General features: G+C 45.5%; 1 long non-coding RNA gene across 2 annotated transcripts; it reads left to right on the top strand.

The window, feature by feature from the left end:
* The first annotated feature begins 4,153 nt into the window (after nucleotides 1-4,153).
* On the top strand, nucleotides 4,154-23,629 carry LOC140610446 (uncharacterized). Of its 2 annotated transcripts, none has more exons than XR_012012093.1 (3): nucleotides 4,154-4,550; nucleotides 13,237-15,136; nucleotides 15,583-23,629. It is a non-coding gene; the product is annotated as an uncharacterized lncRNA (long non-coding RNA). The 2 variants fall into 2 exon arrangements; XR_012012094.1 differs by lacking the exon at nucleotides 4,154-4,550 and having other exon boundaries at nucleotides 11,320-13,866; nucleotides 13,980-15,136.

Genomic DNA, 23,629 nt, shown 5'->3' with positions numbered 1-23,629 from the left:
TATGAACTTCAGCAATTGTCCTAAGTAGACATCCATTGTTTTGTCTGCCCAGAGAAGCACCTTCTCCCTTCTGGGAAATGCCCTATCTCTCACTCTAACAATGTGGTTTCACTGGGAGAACCGTATTGAAATAAGACTTAAACTCTTCAACTAGAGTGATGAGTCTGAGTTGGGCAGACCCAGACTGCACCAGTCTAACACCATGTAGGGATTTTTAGCACTGGAAGAAGAGACAGTTGGAGTCTTTCTCTAGAGGTGCAACTGGAAGATAAGTCAACAGCTTAGACCCATACCCAAGGAGAAATGGTTCTGAGGGAATGCAGAGAGAGACAGAGACCAAAGGCAGAGAAAGATCTGTCAGTAGTCACATCACACTTCTATCTTGTCTGCAAAGGCAGTGGGTGGTATGGACTAGATTATGGGGCTGAAGGCTGGGGATTAAAAAACAAAACAAAACAAAGAGAGGCCTTTCATGGATTGATGACAATAGTTGATATACTGAACTTGATCAACTTAATTCTGAGTTACTTCATGATGTCCTAAAGAAACTAATGAGTAAGAGAAAATTTCCCATGTGGAATCTGTCTCCCCTTCTTTTTACTTCTTCTAAATCCCTCTTTACTTCACCCAAAGACTTCTTTTGAGTATCCAGAGCCCCATTATTCCCTGTAAGCGATTCCCTCCTTTCATTACTGAATGTTGATAGTAGATCAGAATTCAATAATATCCATGGAAGGCAGGGACATAGAGGTGAGAACTACGTGCTTCTTCTTCTTCTTCTTTTTTTTTTTTTACAAGTGTGGGGTTAGGACTTTATTCGGGGTGGTGTGGGCTGGTGGCAATTACTTCCAGGCATGGCTTTTCTACCTTGATGCTGCCACTGCTGAATGCCAATGGGGAAAGACTTTGTCTCCCTCCACTTCTTGTGCAATCATGGACAATTCAGGCTTGGCTGGAAGCTACTTGATGTTCTCTGGCCCCTTTGATGCTGCTGATGGTGGATTCTCTGATTCCATTCAACCCCCTACTCATGATAGCTGCAGCGGATTTTTCCATCAAGTTATTTAAGGAGCAAGCAACCTCATCACGGCAAGCATTGACCTTGTTTCCCCCAGAGGCAAGTCCAATTTCAATATGAGGAAAGTCTCTTCCTGCCATAAACATAACTACTGTACTGCTGGCATAATTGTGACATGTAGAATGTTACTTTTTCTGCCCCTATGAGAGTTGTTAAAGTGGCTGCAAAAGGCTTCTCTCTCTTAGCCACCTGCACGGGTGGTATCAGCTTGGGTTAGAGTCTCCCAATTTCAGTTCACTGTGACAGTGGCTGATGCACCGGTGATGCACAATATGAATGCCTGCCCCATTCAATTCTTCTCTTATTTATGATGATATTGGCATTGATCTCATTAAATAACAATGTTCCCATCAGCTTTTTCTTTTACATTCTCTCCCTCCCCTCTTCTTCGACTTCTGGCCTTGTCTTTGCAGCTTGACCTCTTCCTTGTGATATTTGTATATCCCTTAAAATTATGAAGTGGTTGGTCTCTTTGGTGATAGATTCTTGAGAAATTCCTATCAGAGAAGAAAAAGAAATTTAAAGTCTCCCCTCTTCTTGACAAGGAGCTGTGGTTCTGTTTACATCAGTAGAGTTGCAATCAGAAAAGTACTAAACATCCCAGATTAATGCTCCAAACAGCTTCTGTGTGGGTGGGCAAGGCAATTAAAAGCTAGACATGTTCAAGTTTTTTAGAGGATGTCTAGGTGATAAAAATGCTGTCAACACATCCAAGGAGGACTCTGCCAGCATTTGTCAGAACAAAATTCTCACGTCCACGAAGGAAACTCTCATCTTTTCATCAAGTCCAATGTCAAACTGGAGAGGAGTGTTAGTGGGGGTGGGGGGATGGGGGCAGGAGCAGGTGGCTCTATGCGTAAAGGACAGCCAGAAAGAGATGCCCATTAAAATCAGGATTATGCTGCAGAGCTTTTAGAGACCAACATCTAAATTTCTAGATGGAAAAAGGGGTGAATTTCTTTAGAGTGTCTCTAAAGGCCTCCTTCAAAAAGTTTGAAGGATCCTTCAGCAGTATCTGGGTCTGCAGCTTGGAATTGCTCATTGTCATTGCCCTAAAGTTCCGTTGATCCTCATCTAGGTACCAGGAATGTTGCTGTGAGCTTCAAGTATCCCATTTCACGGGCCACAATAGTAGGCATTGTTGTCTCTATTTTGCAGGTGATGAGACTGGGTCTCACATAAATTGAGAAGCATTAACAAAAGTTACTCAGCTTCCAGAGGCAAGATTCAAATCTCAGGACTACCTCTGAAGCCCACTGTGTTCCCACTCTACCCCTTGTTAGTCTTTATTCTTTGAGAGAGCACTTCAGATTCAAAGATACAAGTAGACCAAAGTAGAAGAATGGAAAGGGTTATATCATGCAAATGGCAACCATAAGAGAGCTAGAGTGGCCATAAGATATCAGACAAAACAAACTAAAACAAGATGTGCTAGACTTAAAGATGAATGTTTTATAGTGATAAGAGGGTCAATCTATCAGGAAGATACACCAATTATAAGTATATATGCACCTAACAACAGAGCCCCGGAATACTTGAAGCAGAAACTAAAATGAAGGGAGAACTAGAACATTCAACAGTAATACTTGGGAATTTCAATACTCCACTTTCTTTCTTTTTATTTATTTATTTGTTTAAGTAGGCTCCCTGCCCAACATGGGGCTCAAACTCATGACCCCAAAATCAAGAGTCACCTGCCTTACTGACTGAACCCAGCAAGGTGCCCCTCAATACTCTACTTTCAGTAATAAATAGAACAACTAGACAAAAGACCAGCAAGGATGAAAAGACCTAACACGTACACAACCAGATTTAACAGACCTCTCTAGAACACTCCACTCCGAATGTATATTATTCACAAGCATGCATGAACATCCCCCAGGATAGACCACATCCTAATTTATAAAGTAAGTCTCATTTTAAAAAGATGAAATCATACAAAGTACATTCTCCAGGAACAATGCCATCAGATTAGAAACCTGTTACAGAAAGGAAGTTGGGAAATTCACAAATATGGGGAAATTAGACTTCCACACTGCTTTCCTAAGTAACCGATGGGGATAAAGAAGTCACAGGGGAAATTAGAAAATACTTTGAAATGAATGAAAACAAAAACATGACATCTCCAAACTTATGAGATATGGAGGGATGCCTGGGTGGCTCAGTGGTTGAGTGTCTGCCTTTGGCTCAAGGGGTGACCCCAGAGTCTGGGATCGAGTGCTGCATCGAGCTCCTTGTGGGGAGCCTGCTTCTCCCTCTGCCTATGTTTCTGCCTCTCTCTCTCTCTGTCTCCCACGAATAAATAAATTTTAAAGAAACTTATGAGATTAGCTAAAGTAGCACTTACAGGGGTGTTTACAGCTATAAGTGCCCATATTAAAACACACACACACACACACACACACACACACACACACACACACACACAAAAGGGAATCACAAATCAATAGCCTAACCTTCAATCTTAGGAAACTAGAAAAACAAGAGCGAACTGTAACCAAAGCAAGCCCAAGGAAGAAAACAAAGGGTTAGAACAGAAATCAATACAATGGAGAGTAGAAAAACAAAACTTGCGTTTTACAAGTAATAAAATAGCTTTAAAGAAAAAACTTTATATATTAGTATTTTTAACAGCACTTTTCTCCTGCTTTTTGAACAAGGGGCCCCACATTTTCATTTGTACCATGACCTGCCCGCAATACAGGAATTGTTCTAAAATGCAAGTCATACCTTGTACTTCAGCTACTTAAAACCCTGTACTCTTCCCTGCCTCCTCATTGCTCTAATGCAGCTTTTCAAGGCTCCTCACAATCCTTTCTAATCATATTTTCTGCTGTACCTCACATCACAGCTTTTACCTCCAAAGCATAGCTCTCCTTGTCATTGCCTGGACACCCTGTGCTGCTTTTATGCCCTAGTGCCTTTGCACGTACTGCTCTCTGTGTGTGGTATGTCTTCCCCTGCTTTTTTTATTTTTAATTTTTTAAAAGGTTATTTATTTACTGGAGAGAGAAAGAGAGAGAGCATGAGCAGGGAGGGGGGATTGGCAGAGGGAGAGGGAGAAACAGACTCCCTGCTGAGCCAGGAGCCCGACCTAGGGCTCAATCCCAGGACCCTGGAATCATGACCTGAGCTGAAGGCAGCTGCTTAACTGACTGAACCACCCAGGCACCCCTCCTGTTCTACTTTCTGCCCCAACTTTAGCATTTGTAACCCCCCTTCAGCCTTCACCTCCTCCCTGAAGCTGTTGTCTGAAGCCCTAGTTAACCTAAGGCTCTCTTTTTTTTGTTTTTTTGTTTTTTTGTTTTTTGGTCCTATATCTGTGCCTTGTTCACACTCCCCATTGTGATTGTGTTTTAACTGTGTCTTTACTAGGTCTCCATGATTGACTGCCGGCTCCTCAAAGGCAAGGACCCTTTCTTATTTACTGCTGTATTCTAAGAATCAAAGGAGATCAGAACTGAACCACAAGGTGAGCATAGCTCTGTTGCACTTGAACTAGGAAAGCAAAAAAGGAAGGTAGGTTACTACACTACAACCCTGAGTGGGGACCTGGCTTTCATCGGTAAATTTGACACTAACATAGTGTTAGCTGGCAATTCACTTAACATCCTCGAATCTCGGTTTCCTAACCTGTAAACTAGAGATGACAATATAAATCTCCAAAGTGATGTTGTTGTGATAACTAATGCAATGCAACAAACAAAGCAATTAATAGATGCACTAGCTGTTACTATTTATTATCATCAGGCTCTTTGACTCAGTAGCATTTGGGGGAAGGAATGAGATGTCGAAATGAGAGATGAGGTTGGCCTGCAGAGTCTGGAAAGTTTGGATGCCCACATGGCATCACTGAGACCTCTAGTAAATGCAATTCCTCTTTGGAATCATGGAGACCAGGACAAAGAGTGGTAGCAGCTCATGTTAATTGAGCTTCCACGAACCAGATACTTCTAGGTACTTATTAAGTCGTCTGATATTCACGGCAAGCCTACAAGTTATATGACTTACTGTCATTAGCCTAACCACATAAGCTGAAACATAGAGAGGCGAAGTAGATGGACACAGTAATATTGGTGGAGAAGGGATTTGAACCCAGACTGTGTGGCTGCAGAGTTTAGACCCTTAACAACTAAGCTCTGCTACCTCTAGTTACAATATATCAAGCCGCTTCTATGTGCTAGAGACTGCACTAAATGTTTTCCATAGAGGTATTGGCTCAGTCAGCACTGTTTCTGACCTCTTTCTAAAGTAACTTCTTATACTGGGAAGACTGGAAAGTGAGGCATTTTTCAGATCCCGTAACAGCTAGTTCCCAGATGTGCTGTAGGTCCCTTGCACTGGATGATCTTGTGTAAGACTTCAATCTGCTCTTGAAAAGAGAGGCAGGACACAAGGTGTCCAGGATGGGCTAGAGGAGGCATGACCCTTGAGTCATCCCTTGGGTTCCTGATCTGGCAAAGGAAGAGCCCTTTTGGTAGACCTTTTGGTGGTTTTATGGAAGCTCGGCTCAGAGCCAGTTTCCTCACCCATCACCCTAGTTCTGTAGGTTTTATAGTCTCCTTAATAAATTCCTTAGCTAGAACAGTTTCTGTTGCCTGCAGGCAAGAGTCCTTGTTAATACCCTTGGATTCCCTCCCCATAGGGTTAGTTGGTTGGTATCTTCATGAGGAAATTGGAGCTCAAAGAAGTTAAAGACTGGTCAAAGACACACAGCTTTTTTAAGTGGTAAAGCCGGAACTCAGATTTAGCTCTGCCCAACTTCAAAGCCTGACACTCAACCACTATATTTTTCTTTTTCTTTCAATTTTTCTACTTGGCTCTGATGCAATCACAACCCATTATTTTTGAGAGATCTTTATTATCAGAGGCAACTATGTTTCTCTCTTCCTCTCTCAGCCAGAAATGTGGTTCTGAATCTCTTGACAGTTCCAGAAGCATTGTCTTCTTGTGACTTAGCTCCATTGTCATTGAGTTAGCCCCATGCTGGGAGTTTCGTACCATCCTCTAACAACCCCAGAAGGTGGGTAATATAACCCTTACCTTAAAAACCAGAAAAGAGACTCTGAGAGCTGTTGATTGAATATCCTAGCTGGTCACTTAAGGTCATGTTAGTTGTTGGAACAATCCTAACAATGGGATACAGGCTCAAATATAGTAGAAACTAATTTTTCATTCATCATAAGTCTAAAGCAAATGCTCCTGATTGGCAGGTGGTTCTCCTCCAAGTGGTGAAGGAATACCAGGAGGCTGGCATGTCCAGGGACAAGGACAGAAAAGCCAACTGGTGGGGTAGGGACAGGGAGGAAGGGACATACAGAACCTCATCATTCTCACCAGGGCAGTCTTTGCTTAACAAGCAGTAGGTCCCACAAGTAAGTGATGTATTCAAGCAGAGGAGGAACACAGAGCAAGGGTGGGGTGGGGGAGTTCACAGGTTCCCCCCACCCCAGCTGCTGAGTGGGGAGCTGAGCTGAAGGGGGAGGAGGGGAATCAGAGTGCAGAGGCAACACTTCACACTTGCACTGCATCCCATTGTCAGCGCTCTCTTTCTGCTATTTGTTTCCCCCACATATTTTTTTAAAATTGTATTTTATTTAAATTCAATTAATTAATATATAGTGTATTAATAGTTTCAGAGGTAGAGTTCAGTGATTCATCAGTTGCATATAACACCCAGTGCTCATCACATCATGTGCCCTACTTAACGCTCATCACCTAGTTACCCCATCCCCCAGCAACCTCCCCTCCAGCAACCCTCAGTTTGTTTCCTAGAGTTAAGAGTCTCTTATGGTTTGTTTCCCTCTCTGATTTCATCTTATTTTATTTTTCCCTCTCTTCCCCTGTGATCCTATTTTGTTTCTTAAATCCCACATATGAGTGAGATCATATGTTAACTTTCTCTGATTGACTTATTTTGCTTTAGTATAATACCTTCTAGTTCTATCCACATCATTGCAAATGGCATGATTTCACTTTTTTTGATGGCTAAATCATATTCCATTGTGTATATATATATACACATATTTTTTATCCATTCATCTATCAGGGAACATCTGGGCTTTTTCCATAGTTTGGCTAGTGTGGACATTGCTGTTATAAACGTTGGGGTGGGGCAGCCCCGGTAGCGCAGCGGTTTAGCGCAGCCTGAAGCCTGGGGTGTGATCCTGGAGACCTGGGATCGAGTCCCACATCGGGCTCCCTGCATGGAGCCTGCTTCTCCCTCTGCCTGTGTCCTACTGTGTCTCTGCCTCTCTCTCTCTCTCTCTCTGTGTCTCTCATAAATAAATAAAATTCTTTAAAAAAAAATAAAATAAAAAAAAAATAAACGTTGGGGTGAAATACTATGTTTGTATCATTTGGGTAAATACCTAGTAGTGCAATTTCAGAGTCATAGGGTAGCTCTATTCTTAACTTTTTGGAACCTCTATACTGTTTTTCCAGAGTGGCTGTACCAGCTTGCATTCCGGCCAGCAGTGTAAAAGAGTTCCCCTTTCTCCACATTCTTGTCAACATTTGTTCCCTGACTTGTTAATTTTAGCCATTCTGACTGGTGTGAGGTAGTACCTTATTGTAGTTTTGATTTGTATTTCCCTGATGCTGCATGACGTTGAGCATTTTTTCATGTGTCATTGGTCATTTGTATGTCTTCTTTGCAGAAATGTCTATTCGTGTCTTTTTCTTTTTTAAGATTTTATTTATCTATTCATGAGAGACAGAGAGAGAGAGAGGCAGAGACACAGGCAGAGGGAGAAGCAGGCTCCATGCAGGGAGCCCGACGTGGGACTCTATCCCAGGTCTCCAGGATCACACTCCGGGCTGCAGGCGGTGCTAAACCACTGCGCCACCAGGGCTGCCCTATTCGTGTCTTCTGCCCATTTCTTGACTGGATTATTTGTTTTTTGGGCGTTGAATTTGATAAGTTCTTTATAGATCTTGGATACTAGCCCTTTATCAGATAAGACATTTGCAAATATTTTCTCCCATTCCGTAGGTTGGGAGAAACTGTTTCCTTTGCTGTGCAGAAACATTTTATCTTGATGAAATTCCAATGGTTCATTTTTGCTTTTGTTTCTCTTGCCTTTGGAGACCTGTCTAGCAAGAAGTTGCTGTGGCCGAGGTCAAAGAGGTTGCTGCCTGTGTTCTCCTCTAGGATTTTGATTTCTGCCTCACATTTAGGTCTTTTATCCATTTTGAGTTTATTTTTGTTTATGGTTAAGGAAGTGGCCCAATTTCATTGTTTTGCATGTAGCTGTCCAATTTTCCCAACACTGTTTATTGAAGAGACTGTCTTATTTCCAGCAGGATATTCTTTCCTGCTTTATCGAAGATCAGTGGACCATAGAGTTGAGGGTCCATTTCTGGGTTCTCTGTTCTATTGATCTATGTGTCTGTTTTTGTGCCCGTACCATACTGCCTTGATGATTACAACTTTGTAATACAGCTTGAAGTCTGGCATTGTGATGCCACCAGCTTTGGTTTTCTTTTTCAACATTTCTCTGGCTACTCAGGGTCTTTTCTGGTTCCATAGAAATCTTAAGATTATTTGTTCCAGCTCTGAGAAAAAAGTTGATGGTATTTTGATAGGAATTGCACTGAATGAAGATTGCTTTAGGGAGCATAGACATTTTAACAATATTTGTTCTTCCAGTCCATGAGCATGGAATGTTTATCCATTTCTTTGTGTCTTCCTCAATTTCTTTCGTGTTTTCTTTCCTTTTTTTTTAAAGGTACGTCTTTTTGATTATCGCATCTATGTTTTGTTTTGTTTTGTTTTAAGGATTTTATTTACTTATTCATGGGAGACACACAGAGAGAGGCAGAGACACAGGCAGAGGGAGAAGCAGGCTTCATGTAGGGAGCCCAGTGCGGGACTCGATCCCGGGACTCCAGGACCATGCCCTGGGCCGAAGGCAGGCGCTAAACCTCTGAGCTACCCAGGGATCCCCCTCATAAGTGTTTTATAGCTTTCAGAGTACAGATCTTTACCTGTTTGGTTAAGTTTATTCCCAGATATCTTATGGCTTTTGATGCAATTGTAAGTGGGATCAATTCCTTAATTTCCCTTTCTTCTGTCTCATTGTTAGTGTATAGAAATGCAACTGATTTCTGTGCATTGATCTTATATCCTGCCACTTTGCTGAATTCCTGTATGAGTTCTAGCAATTTTGGGGTGGAGTCTTTTGGGTTTTCCACTTAGAGTATCACATCATCTGTGAAGAGTGAGAGTTTGACTTTTTCTTTGCTGATTTGGATGCCTTTTATTTCTCTTCGTTGTCTGATTGCTGAGGCTAGGACTTCCAGTACTATGTTGAATGACAGTGGTGAGAGTGGACATCCTTGTTGTGTTTCTGACCTGAGGGCAAAGGCTCTCAGTTTTTCCTCATTAAGAATGATATTCACTGTGGCCTTTTGGTATATGCCTTTTATGATATATTCTCTCAATCCCTACTACAGAGAGTTTTAATCAAGAAAAGATGTTGTACTTTGCCAAATGCTTTTTCTGCATCAACTGAGAGGATCATATGGTTCTTGTCCTTTCTTTTATTAATGTGATGTATCACACTGATTGATGAATGTTGAACCACCCTTGCAGACCAAGAATAAATCCCACTTGGTCATGGTGAATAATACTTTTAATGTCCTGTTGGATACTATTGGCTAGTATCGTGGTGAGAATTTTTTGCATCTATGTTCATCAGGGATATTGGTCCGTAATTCTACTTTTTTATGGAGTCTTTGTCTGGTTTTGGGATCAATGTAATGCTGGCCTCTTAGAATGAGTTTGGAAGTTTTCCTTCCATTTCTATTTTTTGAAACAGCTTCAGAAGAATAGGTATTCACTCTTTTAAATGTTTGGTAGAACTCCCCTGGGAAACCATCTGGCCCTGGACTCTTGTTTGTTGGGAGATTTTTGATTACTGCTTCAATTTCTTTTCTGGCTATTGGTCTGTTCAGGTTTTCTATATATTCCTGTTTCAGTTTTGGTAGTTTATATGTTTCTAGGAATGTATCCATTTTTTCCAGATTGCCTAATTGTTGGCATATAGTTGCTCTTAATATGTTCTTATAATTGTTTGTATTTCTTCAGTGTTGGTTGTGATCTCTCTTTTATTTTTCCCACAAGTTTTGAGTTGCTTAGGCAAACTCTTCTGATGTTTACTAATCACGTTCTAGAGCTTGATCTGGAAACTACAGGTCCTTCTAACTGCTGGTGAAAAAATTCTTATCACGATTAAAAAAATTGTCATCTCCTTCCTTGCCGCTACAGAAAAGTGGATACTACTCTACTTCTTAATACAATCTTTGCAGAAGCTGTATCTGACAAGGTCTTCTCTAAGATGTCTAGATTTGGAGATGGTTGTGCTGCAGCTATAACTATGACCTATGACCTCTAAAATATCTCTGGTTCTAACTGATTGCCCTGGTAATAAGATTTAAAATAGTATCCTTCTCAGGATGAGCATTGTGTAATGTATAGAATTGTCAAAACACTATGTTGTACACCTGAAATGAATATATCATTGTATGTTAATTATAAAGAAAACAAAAACAAAACAAAAATAAAATGGCATCTTTACTTCCCAAAAATGAGTACTTACAAGGGTACTTTCTTAAGCCCTGAGGAGAACATTGATCATCCCCCTCTTATCTCTTTGTAAGAAAAATATATGCCTTTGTAATTTTTTTCAAACAGAGTTTGGTAGCTTGGGTTCATTTAAATTACTCTAGGAGCCTCATAGGGAGCTTTTGCAAAGCCCGGTAGGGGGGTGCTGCAGGCTGGGGTTGGGGTGGAGGCAGCAGGGATGAGAGAGTTGGGAATTGGACAGAACTGAGAAAGATTCTGGAGATTGAATTGAAAGGATTTGGGGGAAAGTCTGCACCGAGCGTGGGAGGTAAGCAGGGAGTCTTAAGGATGACTCTCAGCCTCCTTGCATGAACAGCATGGAGGATTGCCCATGAAAAGGAGCCGGAGGGTGGAATATCTCTTGGAAATCTGTTTATTTTACAATTGGTGGTGTCAAGAGGTCCTTTATGCAAAATTATCCTCCTCAGAGGCCCGTGAGTGAAAATGTAAAGGTCATTGACTATATCTGATCAGTGTTGGAGGAAATGAGGATGGAGTGGGAGGGTGACGGGGGTTCTAGGTGACTCAGAAGGTGGATTTTCCTCTGCAGACATTTCAGATGATGGATGGGGACATGAATAGAAGCAGAGTTCTATTCTGGAGTCCCCAAAGAGGCGACAGTTTTGTTGGAGTTCCGCTGAACTGTGTCTTCTGGCTACTGAGAGCCTGGGGGTTTGGGGGTAGGTATATTTCACACATTGTGGAAACTGTGACATTGGATTGTTCCGAGGGAAGTAAGGACAGGGCTGAATGACTAGGAGAAATATGCTGGGATTTGAATTCTGTATGACATTAAATATGTAAACAGTTATGACCAGAACATACATAAAAATAGAATTCTGACCCGCAATGTGCAGCCACTAGTTCAGCAAACAAGCCCACAACTCCTATAACAATTGGCACTAAATGACTAGGATGTAATCAATGGCTGGATATAACTGCTGGCTTCCCAAAAGTGTGTTCCCCTTCCAATTTAGGACCAATGAGAGAAGGCCAAACATGCTCCCCTCACCAATCACATAGGATGCCCCCATGTCTAGTTATCCTGCCTCCAGCTCCTCCACGTCCACACCTCCAACTGGGGCACACCTGGATCCTTCTCCTTCTCACTAGAAAGCTTCCCGCTCCTTTACCTGCCTGTGAGTCTCTGCCAAAGGCAAGTGATAGTGGCTGGCTCCATTGCTACAGAAAACTCTGGATAAATACCCTTCGCTTGTTCTCATTTGGGTGGTCTTCCCTTATTTCCATACCTGGCTCCTTCTGAGACCTCATCCAAAACATGTTGCTGGGGACCTGGGGAGAGGGAAGGCAGACTCTGAACCTGAGCTCTTCATTTTTCTCAGTGTTTGGGCAGAAGGCAATTCTTCATCCGGGCTGATGCTGGCAACATCTGGCAAGTTAGTCCAACATCTTCATCGTGTGTAGCATAGAAGTATGATTGGGTAGGAGGGCTGTCGGCTGGCACAGATTCTCCAAGACATTGCTGTTTAAAGGTGTGTGTGTGTGTGTGTGTGTGTGTGTGTGAGTGCATGCACGTGTTTTCCTGAAATCATTTACCTTTTTTATAAGAATAAAGCCCATAATGGCTGTCATCACCTCAGAGTTTGAAGCTGTACAAGTGGCCTGCATGATGTGTTCTCCTTCCCAGAGAATATATACAGAGTATGTGCACATTTTTCTGGCCCTAGGTCTGAATCCTGGCTTTACCATTCTCCATCCCTGTGAACTTGGGCAAGTTACTTGGCCCCCCAGTGTCTAAAAGTCTCCCTGTGTTTAGATCATGGACATTTCCATGCTGCACGATTGGTCTAAGTGTGGTCTACACACTACCTGTGTAGTGTGTAAAATTCCCTGGGGTGTTAGTTAAGCATACAGATTCTGGGCCCCGCTCCAGAACTCATGTATCAGAGTCTCTGGCAGTGGGCAGAGAACTGCGAGACTGGCCAGCTCTGCGAGTGACCTCTCTACTCACTTGAGTTTAGGACTCTCAAGGTTATTGCATCTTGGGTAGTTGAGAGGTTATAGTGATGAGCAAGACCCAGTATTCCTCCTCACCAAGGGCTAGTGTACAGATACATCTAAGGCAAAGGAAATTGCAAAAACCAGAGAAACAGAAGAAACAAGAGCCATGGGAAGAAGAGACGAATTCCAATCTGAGAAATCCAGGAAGTTTGTATGAAAGAAGTGTTTTGAAAGAGAGGTAGATTTCATAATGCAGACATGGAGAAAGCGATGGAAGAGACCAGCAAGAGCAGAGACACAGTCTCTGTCAACTTTTGCTGAGTAAAAAACCACTCCAGTGGTTAGCTTCAAACACCAATGTTAACTATGGTGTCTGAGCCCACTGATCAGCTGAATGTTTCTACGCATCTGGATCAGGTATGGTTGGTCTCTCAGGCTGGCTTGCTCATGGGTCTGCAGTCAGCTGGGGGACTGGCTGGTCTAGGGTGGCCTCACTCGTACCCCTGGTGTCAGCTGGCTGGGCTGGGGTGATATGGGTGACAGAGCCAGTACCCTCTTCACCCCACAGGCTAGCCTGGGCTTCTGCATATGGCGGCACCAGGGTTCCAGGGGGAAGAGCAGAAGCCTGCCAGAACTTTTGAGGCTTAGACTTGCAACTTGCATATCCTCACTCCTGCTGCATTCTGTTCGCCAAATCAAGTCATGGTCCAGCCCGGATTTAGGGAGAAATTGCCCCCATGACTTGATGGGACAAGCTGCAAAATACAGAAATCTATCACAGATTCCAAGGCAGGAAAATGCTAAGGATCTTCCTGGAACACCAGAGAGCAGGTGTTTGTGGAGGGCAAGGAGACACCCGAAGGGCCATGACTGTGAGTGTCCAAAGCTTCACTGTAACCGGTCCCTCCCGTAGCTGTTGAATGCCCACAGTTGGCAGCTGAGGCCCACCAGTGGGAAGGGGCAGTGGAGTGTTCCCCGCATCTGACAGAAGGTGAGCATTTTATTTTATTTTTATTTTTATTTTTTAAATATTTAATTTATTTATTCATGAAAGACAGAGAGAGAGGCAGAGACACAGGCAGAGGGAGGAGCAGGCTTCATGCTGGAAGCCCGATGTGGGACTCGATCCTGGGACTCCAGGATTACATCCTGAGCCAAAGGCAGATGCTCAACCACTGAGCCACCCAGGTGTCCCAAGGTGAGTATTTTATCATTGACATTCCTTAGAATTATTGGCACAGGGTGCCAATAACAAAGCAGACTAAATTTCAGTCACTCTCAGTGTATTTTTGTTTTTTTAATTCTCTACAGACAACATACTCTCTTGTTGCCCGCTCGCAGGGCAGGCCACTCCCACTGTCACTCCCTCGTTGAGCTGCTGCCAGAGTTACACCCAGCATCCATAGGGTAGAGCCCCACATGAGGAATGGGTGGTGAGGAAGAGGAAGATCTTTGTTCTCCATCGCCGAGAGGCTCCACGTGGTCCATGGGTCCATGTATTACAGTGCCACAGGGCCATGCCAAAGCCCAGTTGGATGCCATTTGTCTAAGGGATACATAGTACTGTCCCTGCTTCATGGATGAGGGACCAGAAGGCCAAAGAAGCCTAGAGACTGGCCAAAAGGCACGTAGCTAGGACAGACACTGGAGGGTTGACTATGGAGTTAGTAGATCTGTAGAAAGAAGGGACCTTCTGTGGAGCATTTGAGGACAGGAGAGCCTCCACTGATCTGTTTTTTGGGGGGCAGCCATGGTGCTAACCATTCACGGTGGGAAACCTGCCCTCAAGGCAGGAATATGGTTAGCCACCAGCTCTGGGGAGAGGAGCCCTGGGTGGTCGTGCTTGCCAATTGCTCTGATGTAATCACTCCCAGCATGGCCACACTATGGACATGATGTCACTGAATAGAGCTGGGAAGAGATGCACTCAGAGGGCTCTTGGGAACCAGCAGAAGGGGCTCCCGAACGCCGTGACTGAGGGCATGAATGAAGGAGAAGTTGAGGCCAGACACACCATGGGAGGTAAGTGATGCTGCCGGCTGGTCCGTGGGCATCTGGCTGGTTCTGAATGCCCTGTGGTCTCTTTGATGGGCTGTGCCATCTTTAGGGCTTCTTGGTCATGCCTCTTCTGAAGGATTTGAGCCATTTGCAGCTAAGGAACTCCCGGCTGTGGGCAGTGGGAGGGGTTGCACACTGTTCTACTCTCAGGAGGGAAAGCATCCAAGATCTTCACAAGAGTGAGGCTTGCAAAACAACTGGTCTCAATGGTCGAAGAGGCTCTGTGGGCCTGATGGATGAGCCAGAGGAGAATGACGGCTTCCTGACCTTGGGGACACCAGAGGAGAAGTGCTGGGAAGGCAGTGAGGGACCTCCCACCTGAGCCTGGCTTCACGGTGTGGAGACCGAGCTGAAGGAAGGAGGAAAATTTGCTATCAACGAACCTGTGCAGAACAATGGCAACCAGATAAGTAAGAAGTTATTATAATTTCAACATGCATGCGAATTTTGTGCTTTATGATTTTTATTTGGAATTACATATAGGGGGGAGGCAGGACAGATGTCTATTCTTACCCAGGGCACTAAAGGGATTTATCCAGTCCCACCCCACTGCCTCCTGACCCACATCTGCACTCAGTGAAGAGCGATGCACGTCACTCAAACACAGCTGCTAAATGAACCCCATGCTTGCAGTGGGGTGGGGGATGCTGTTACTTATCTCTGGATCAGAAGCTCAGCTGTCCCTCTCTGACAGCATCCTCGGTAACCAAAGAGACCAAGTTAAGGCAGAGCACACCTGGGGCGGGGGGGCACACACACCATCTAGGCAGAGAACACCCACCAGCAGAAGGAGGGAAGCAGTGTCCACCCAATCACGGAAGACCATCCAGGTTCCTGATTGTCCTTCCTCTTCCAGGACCCAAGGACCCAGGAAAAGGGCTTTGATATTGTTATTACTATTCTCCAGTGGCATCTTAAGGACCTCAGGTGGAGGACAGTGCCTGGCACGTGGCATCCACTCAGGTATCTTATGGTCATGAGGTGCCTAAGAACGTGGATACTTCTGGTGATGTGCTCTGAGGAGGACGGACGGGGCCAGGCTGGAGGAAGGAAGAGAGGCCAGGAAAATGTAGCAATCAAGAACAAAGAGCGAGGTGTAATGATGAGGATGGGGGGCACTTCACCCCCGGGCCCTTTCTCCCAGAAACCTATAGCTCCAATCTGAGCATGAGGAAAAAGACATCTGACAATCCCAAACCAAGGGGCTCTCTTTAGAACACCTGACCAGTAATCTTCCAAACTGTCGAGATCAGCAAAAAAAGGAAAGACTGAGGAACTGTCGTGGATCAGAGGAGCCTATGGAGAAATGACACCTGAATATAATGTGGCATCTTGGAGGAGGTCCTGGGACAGAAAAAGGACATTAGGGGAAAACTAATGAAAGTAGAGTAAGGAGTGAGGTTTAGCGTACCAGTTTAATCTCTTAGTTTTGACAAACGTGCCACAGTAACATAAGATGTTAACATAGCGGACACTGGGTGTGACGGATATGGGAGCTCTCACTACTATCTTTGAACTTCCCTGTGAATCTAAAGTGGTTCTAAAATCAGAAAGCTATTTAAAAGTGAGCAGCGAAAAGAGACATTGCTTCCTAGTGGGGTGCTCAGGGACAGCTTTGTGAACAAGGTGTCATCTGAGCTGTTGTACAGCACGCAGGTTTGGGTGGGTCGGGGTTTAGAGACTCGAGGGACAGGGGAGAGGGCCTGGCTGTCACCTTGGCGCTGCTTGTCTGCCTGGTAGATGTGGACAAACAGCATGATGATCTCAGTGAGAATTATTTGCTTTTGACTCAAGGATTCTCTGAATCAGGAGGTAATTCAGCAGCCCCAGGCCTCATGAGAGCACACGCAGATTCCATCTGTAGGGAGTGTGGGTGGGTGGGGGCGGGTGACTGCAATGCCCAGGAGCTCTGGGCCTGGGACAGGGCAGGGGAAGGGGGACTCCCCCTCCCTGCTCTAGTGAAAAACAAGTATGTTGGTTCCCCGCAAAAACCTGCACACAGATGTTTACAGCAGCTCTATTCGTAATTGCTAAAATCTGAAAGCAACCAAGATGTCCTTCAGGAGCTGAAAGGATAAATAAACTGTGGTCCATCTAGACAATGGAATTTTATTCCGCTAAAAGAACATGAGCTATCAAGCTATGAAAAGACACAGAGGAAACGTAGATGCATTTTACTAAGCGAAAGAAGCCGATCTGAAAAGGCTGCATGCTGTATGAGTCCAACGACGTGACATTCAGCAAAAGGCAAAACCATGGAGACAATAAAGATTGTCTGCCAGGGGTTGGGTTGGGGGAGGAAGGGTGCGTAGGCAGAGCACGGGATTTTTAGGGCAGTGAAAATTCTCTGTATGATACTGTAATGATGGATGCATATCATCACACATTTGTCCAAACCCACAGTAAGTACAGCACCAAGAGTGAGCCTTACTGGAAACTCTGGACTTGGGGTGGTGGCGATGTGTCACTATAGTGGTAACTGGTGCACTCCGGTGGGGGATGTTGACAAGGATGCTGTGTGTAGAGGGGAGACGGGGGTGGGGTGCAAATGAGAAATCTCTGTACCTTCCCCTTCATTTTACTATGAACCTAAAACTTCTTTAGAAACAAAATGTTATAAAAAAAAAAAAAAAAGCCAACCAGAATAGAAAACGCAAAGCCAAGTGTGTTGAGGGTAGAGCAGGGGTCCAGACGAGCCCTCTCCACTACAGGCACTGCCAGCCACTGGGCCCTCCCGTGAAGACACCGAGACTGGTCTGTCTGGGAGAGGCTTTGCCTCAACTGAAGTCATCCCAGGACCTGGGAGAGCACTGAGCCATTCTCTGGAGGAGGCTCCGGAGGAGTGGGCATTTTGCTGACATTCCCCTGTGACTGAAGCCCCATCCCAGCCCTCCCCACTTTCTCAAAAGTCCTCCCTAATGGGAACATTTTGTTAAATATAACGTCCACGCACATACTGCTCTCTGTTCATGATGTTCCTGCCACTTAGCCTGTCACTGGGTCCCCTCCCAGGCCTGGAAACTGTGCTGCTGATGGGCCCCTGGGTGGGCCGCGCTCCTTCCATTAAGTCTGAAAGATAAGCTCTCCCAGGCCCTCTGCTGCCCCAGCAACCCTGTTTTTCTTTACGGTGGCTGCTCTGGAAAAGGGGAAGAGGCTGAGTTGAAAATTCTTATTCTGCTCATTCCATCCCGATTCCCCCATAATTGACCTGGAGGCAAAGAGGAGCTCCAGCCTACACAGCCTACAGTCTGCCTTTTGAAAGGAGCCGGAGGGTTGCTAAAGAACTATTGCTGTTTCTCAGAGTGGACGGCTGTGTATCCTACGGAGAAGCCCAGTCTGGACTGTCCCCGGTGCGGATGGCAGCTGGCGTGATGGCACCCTAATTGGAAGAGGATCCTGTGACCTCCAAGCCAATTAAATGTTTCCTCAGGAGCCGGGAAGAGCTGTGTGAGGAAAACACTTGTAATTGCTCTGGGTAGCAGGTGAACGGGTTTCTGCCGCCAGAAGTGGCTCCGGCGATTGTAGGAGGTATCGACCGTGGGTGTTGTCTGGGTCCGGAAAATTGGACTCAGAAGCAAGAAAAGTGACATTAGCAACCTGGCTTTTTCAACAGAAGCTCTAACGAGGCAGAGCGGGGCTGTTGGGGAATAATTACTTCCAACTATCAGGAAAAGTTGCTTGGGCCAGAAATAGGTGCCTTAGACACACAACTTTCAGAGGGACAGAGAATTCAGGGCGGGGCGTGAGGTTTTGGGACCTCTACCCCCGGTCATGCCACTGAACTGCAACCAAAACTGTCTCTTGAGACTGTTTCTTGGGGATAGAGCTTTCTAGATCTTGATTGTGGTTGATGGTCACACGACTATAGGCAACTGTCATTTCTGGCATAAAACTGTAAGCTTCAAAGGGTTAGTTCTGCGACACATAGATTATTCCTGAATTGAAGCACACCCAAAACACCCGCACCCAGTGCCCCTTGAACCTGCTCTCCTCACCCAGACCTGGGTGGGCCTCTGTGTGCTCTGATGCTAACCTCAGGTTCTGCAGAAGTCTTCAAAGGAGGAGAAACACCAGCACAGGACTTTGAAGACTTGCGGACCTCTGAAACAGTGGTCTACCACTGTGGTTGCTCTCAGAACCCCTTGGGAGCTCTGACACCCCGGTCGCAGGCCCCACCCGGCCTGAGGAAGAGTCAGTATGGTTGGGACCCAGCCCAGGACTTTTAAGCCCCTCCCCCTGCCCCAACCTCCACCTCCCGACAGTTTTGTGAACCACAGCTCTAAAGTTATGAGGGGATGGCTCGTATTTTTCCATCCTTCCGTATCACATCTTTGGAGATAGTGTCAGAAGACTACGTTTGAGGTTCTGTGCCCTCCCCTCACCACCCCCACGCCAATCCTGCAGGATTTTCATCTTGCTGCTGTGGTGGGTTGTCAACAGGCTCCTCCCTCCACTGCCCAAGGATCCACTTGAAGCTTTGGCCCGGGGTTCCCACTGCCTCCCTGCACCTGCCACTCCTCCCTTGTCCCTGGGGCTGTAAGAACATACCATGCCCCCAGAGGAAGGAACATGCAGTGGTGGGAAGACCTCTCCAGGGCCCTGGGCCACGGGCACATCAGCCTCCCTGAACCTCATCTCACCAGCAAGATGTGGGAAAGAGAAAGGGGTCCCAAGGGATCCACCTGGGAAACTCAAGCAGTCAAAGCCTAGCTCTCCCTCATCCTGGCACCCTGGAGGGCAGGACCTCACAGCCTCTGGATTGCCAGCGAGTCACTGCCCTGCTCCCGGAGGTCACGGTTTGCCCAATGCGTTACTGCAAAGCCTATTTCTCGTGGGAAAGGGGCTGAGCTATTTTCAGGCGGGCAGGCTGAGTGCACTGCAGGCCTCCTCTGGAACAGCTGCCGGCTCCCGTGGGGAGGCTTCTGAAGTGACCCAGATTTCTAAGCGATCCTGTCCTCACAGAAAGGCTGTCACCATGGCCATGCCCACCTTCCCCCTGAGAGGAGGACCCTGAGCTGCCTTCCCACACATTCTGGCACTTTCCAGTGCAGCCCTGACACCGGGGGCTCGGGCTGTCCCCTGTAGGGGTGAGAATTGGGGAGCTCAGTGGGGAGTGGTGTTGCAGTTTGAAGCTTTTCCAGAATTGATTCGTTGGGATCATTTTTTTTTAAAGATTTTATTTCTTTATTCATGAGAGACACACAGAGAGAGGCAGAGACATAGGCAGGGGGAGAAGCAGGCTCCACGCAGGGAGCCGGATGCGGGACTCATCCAAAGGCAGACAGACACTCAACCGCTGAGCCACCCAGGTGCCCCATTTTTTTTTTCATTTTTTTTAAAGTCCCTCCTTAATTGTTGGCAAAGTGGCCAGACTACCAGAAAAAACTATGACATGGACACCGACCCTCAGCCCTCATCAGAGTTCCCCACCTCCTCAGAGCCCTAGGGAGGCTGCCCAGCCCACTGCGGGGCATCAGTCTCCCATTCAGAGGTGGTGAGTACAGGGTGTGCACTGCACATGGCAGAGTGGGGCTGATGGAGGAAGCTCAAAACAACAGAAATTTCTTCTCTCCCAGTTCTTTGGGCTGGACATCCCAAATCAAGTTGTCCCACACTCCCTCTGATGGTCCTGGGGAAAAGTCCTTCCTTGCCTCTGTCTAGCTTCTGGTGGCTGCCAGCCATCCATGGTATTCTTTGGCTTGTACATGGGTCATTGTGATCTCTGTCCCTGTCATCACATGGTCTTCTTCCCTGTGTGTCTTCACATGACTCTCTTAGAAGGACATTAGTCATTGGACTTAGGGTCCACCCTAATCCACTATGACCTCATTTTAATGAATTATATCCACAAAGACCTTATTTCCAAGTAAGATCTGAGTGGACCTGAGTTTTAGGGGGATGCTACTTTAACCAGTACAGTATCCCTGGGGCTCACCTACTCCAGGGCCAGGAACCACCTCCCCTGCCACTCTGCCCTGTGCCCTCACCCCAATACCTATCATGGGGCCACCCTAGTCATGAGATGGCATTGATACAGAGCCTGCTTGAACTCAATTGGAGGGGTTTCCTGGCAAAGTCTGGGTGAGGTGAGCTCAGCCTGAATCTGAAGACTTAGGTCAACTTCCAGCAGACCTTGGGGAGGTCACTACTCTTAGAGCATGAAGCCACCTGCAGCGCCACAGCTTACTAGGATTAAGTTCTAAGACTGAGTATATAGGGACACCTGGGTGGCTCAGTGGTTGAGCATCTATGTTTGGCTCAGGGCGTGATCCTAAAGTCCCCCATTTGAGTCCTACATAATGCTTCCTGTATGGAGCCTGCTTCTTTCTCCCTCTGCCTGTCTCTGCCTCTCTCTGTCTCTCTCTCTGTCTCTGTGTATGTGTCTCTCATGAATAAATAAATAAAATCTCTTTAAAAAAATAAGACTGGGTATATAAAGATTAACTGGCCACTTTCTGCAGGAAATTCCTGCTCAGGAAGATAAAGTTACAAATAATTTTATTATTTGCCCCTTGAATTTTCTAAAGATCCATTCGTCTGAAATTGTATTTATTACTCTACTAGCCTTTGCCAGAGTAAATAGCCCCTTCCTCAGAAGCTCAGCTGGGCTTATCAAACACTATTCTTTTTATTTATTTAATTAATTTATTTGAGAGAGAGAGAACAAGAGTGCAGGTAGCAGGGGAGGGGGAGAGTGAGGGGGGGAAAATCTCAAGCACGCTCCCTGCTGAGCACAGAGCCCAACACAGGGCTCAATCTCACCACCCCAAGATCATGACCCGAGCTGAAATCAAAAGTTGGCCGCTCAACGACTGAGTCACCAGGCGCCCCACGACTGTTTACTTTTAAGCTTCATTCAAAACCTTCCTTTCTCTGTTTCCCAATCCTCAACTTCTATACCAAAAACTCAGTTCAATCCCAATCAGCTCCCCAGAAGTGAAGACCTACCTTAAACCAGACCCCCCAAATCCCATAAATATGGTGCTCTTGACCTTGATGCTGTGAGGCAGTGCTTCCCTTGCAGCAAAAAGCAGTGAGTTGAGCTTTGCTGCCTCTGCGGGCTAGCTAGGTGATATTTTGCCAGGAGTTGGCAGTTGGCACCTCTCGAGCATCAATCTCCTGTATTTTAAATTTATATTTTATAAGTATGTAAATGCATGTTTTATACATAAATACACATTTCCCATTATGCATTTGCATACTTATGTTTTATAAAATCTATACAATGAGGTAACAATTCCCTACTTCATCCTCCACATAGACTCGTGGGTCCCCCACTCACCCCCACTCCGGCACCAAAGAGGAAAACAGAGACTTGCAAAAATTCTCATCAGCAGAGCACACTCCGGGATCGGAAGGAACAGCTGCCCACTTGGGAGGTTTGGAGTCTTTTAAATGCGATATGTCTGTAAGAGAATTCTGTAAATCGTTGGCTGCTGTATAAACCTCAGGGACAATTATTAGCAGTTAGATATTTTCGTTCCTCCACCCTTAAATGGAAGCTTTTGAACCAAATAACAGAACCTACCCAGGCGAAATTAGCCATTTGTTGAGAAATTCTGGGCTCTCGACCAAGAGTTTCTTACCTTTTGTTATTTAGAAGTAGAAAAAAAAAAAAAAAAACCCACCTTCCCCCAGAGCTCAGGATGGACCAGGGTGTCTAGTGCTGGAGGGGCTGGAGGAGGGACAGTGCTGGGCATCTGCTTGGTCTCCCTCCAGCCCATCTTCAGTGTCTTACCTACCTCTCCACTGGATGGGAGTCACAGGAGAAATTACTGTGCAGTAAGTCAAGAATCTACCACTGAAAGTTTAGTTATCTGAACTGACTTTGGAGAGTTTTCTTTTTTCTTCTTTTTTTTGGGTAAGATTTTATTTATTTATTTGGCAGAAAGAGACAACGCACACACAGGCGGGGGGAGCAGCAGGCAGAGAGAGAAGCAGCCCCCCATTGAGCAGGGAGCCCGATATGGGGTTTGAGTCCAAGACCATGGGATCATGACCTGAGCTGAAGGCAGATGCTCAGCCAGCTGAGTCCCCCAGGCGCTCCTGGGTAGTTTTCTGATTGGCACTTTATGTAAGATGGAGGAGACTGTGCTGTGTTGGGGTTGTGTGGAATTCCTCTTAGCTTTAGGAGCACATTGTGATGACTTCTCTGAGTATCCAACAGGATTCTGGGGGTGGGGCTCTTGCAGATCAGGGAGTTGCCAACTGGGCAGCACCTCTGTGGTTTGGCCCAGGGAAAAATCAAAACACAACCCCTGTTTCACTTTCCCCAAGTGATCCTACTATGTCTTTAGACCTCCTTCCAAGTCAGCACCCAGTCCAGATTTGAGCATGGAATTTGGTTGCTGTGTCTGTTTCACTTCTGTTGATACAGAATGTTTTGGTCCCTGATGCTGTTGACTCCTGGAGAAGATGATTGGTCATAGGATGTTCTACCTTCTGGAATTTGTCAAATCGTTTCTTCCTGGTGTCATTTCACTTGTTTCTCTTTCTTTCTTGCCAAGTGGGAGTTAGGGCTCAAGTCTCAGTTAGATTTATTTTTGGCAAGAATACTTCATGGATATTTTTTAAATAATTTTTTCTGATAATAAAACCAATTCACATTCTTTGTAGACAAAAAAGATTTTTTTAAAAGATTTTATTTATTCATGAGAGACACACAGAGAGAGGCAGAGACATAGGCAGAGGGAGAAGCAGCTTCCCTGTGGGTAGTCCGATGTGGGACTCGATCCTGGACCCCAGAATCACACCCTGAGCCAAAGGCAGACGCTCAACCACTGAGCCACTCAGGCGTCCCTAGAAAAAAAACTTTTTAAAGAAATAGATACAGCCCAAAATCCTACCATCCCAAAATAAATATCTTTCGGTACATTTCTTACCAGCCCTTTGTTCTCTGGATG

The sequence above is a fragment of the Canis lupus genome, chromosome 19 (genome assembly GCF_048164855.1).
Source record: "Canis lupus baileyi chromosome 19, mCanLup2.hap1, whole genome shotgun sequence".
Lineage (NCBI taxonomy): Eukaryota > Metazoa > Chordata > Mammalia > Carnivora > Canidae > Canis > Canis lupus.
This window is presented reverse-complemented; position numbering and strand designations above follow the sequence as displayed.